This window comes from Neovison vison, chromosome 4 (genome assembly GCF_020171115.1).
Source record: "Neovison vison isolate M4711 chromosome 4, ASM_NN_V1, whole genome shotgun sequence".
Lineage (NCBI taxonomy): Eukaryota > Metazoa > Chordata > Mammalia > Carnivora > Mustelidae > Neogale > Neogale vison.
In genome coordinates, this window is record NC_058094.1 from 149,795,854 (window position 1) to 149,797,190 (window position 1,337).

Here is a 1,337-nt window from a genome sequence, read left to right on the forward strand (position 1 = left end):
ATTATCTTTTTTTAAAAACCTATCTTAAAATATGCAGGTGTTTTTGTCTGCTTGCTCTCAAGAACATGGAAGTTATAAGTTGTTTAGGTATCATTTCTCCTTCCTGCACAGTGGGTTTGCCTGAACTGTAGAAGTTCTAAGGTTACTTCTGGCTTGGTAATACTTTTTGCAAAGAGAAGCATATATATCTCCCTGTAGAGATGTGTGTATTATGTATGTACACTTGGAAGCATAAAAGCTGACATGGCTTATGGAAAATAGCAAAGACCATTTGCCACAAACTCTGGAAGTAAATTCTGAAGTCAAACATTTGTAATGATTTCTAGGCAACATTAATTGGTTTGCCTTTTTTAGCAAGTCTCATGTAGTTTGTCAAGAGAATTACATGGATTAGTTTCACTCAACTACAAATCTGAAACTCCTTTCATGTCTTGCTACAGAATTTGTTTATTCTATTATGCTTTGTTTCAAGCCTTCTGTTTTGCTAGATTTTGCTTTATTAATCAGAAATTTAGATGATAAAAATCAATGTATTGGTATAAATTAGATTTTTTTTTCCACCATGGAACAGGCTAAAATAATCTGTCCCAAAGAAGCAAGATCCAGTAGAGAAGATTAACTCAGAATAGGTAGATGATGTTCGTGTTGAGTCAGAAATAAAAAGCAAAACATTTTAATGGTTAGAATGCTGCTACAACCACTTAAGATACTACTGATGTTGTAGATTGGTCTTGGGTAATATTTCTTGATCTATAAAATGATTTGAGTATATATTTATGGAATGTGAAAGTTGTATGGTCACATAACCTGAGATAAAGTAAGAGCTAAGAATTAATTTACTGAATGACCAGGAGAACATTTATACTTAAAATAATTTCAGAGGATGACTATATGAAATATGATTAAAAGTGCCAAAGCAGACAGTTTTAGTGAAGCTCCAAAAAGAGTTTAGAGTATTTTGATTGTAAAGGGAATTTGGGGGAAAATTTGCAGCATTAAACAGAAATAGCTTTAAAAGTGCATAGGAATTTCAGATTAATTCCCTTTCAATTATTTTACAACTGTTATTTTGTGATACCTAATATACATACAGAGGTATAAAAAAGTAGAACAAGAACTTACCAGAAATCCATAACACAATCTCAGTAATTATCAATTTATTCCCAGTATTATTTAAACTTACACATGGTCTTCTCCACTAACTTATTTCAGATCAAACATTACATAGAAAAATATTCTATTTTATCCATAATAAGAAGTTGTTAATTCTAAAGTACTCAATTTCCAAAAACTTTCCTTATGGCTAGGTTTTTTTTTTTTTTTTTTTTGGTCTTATT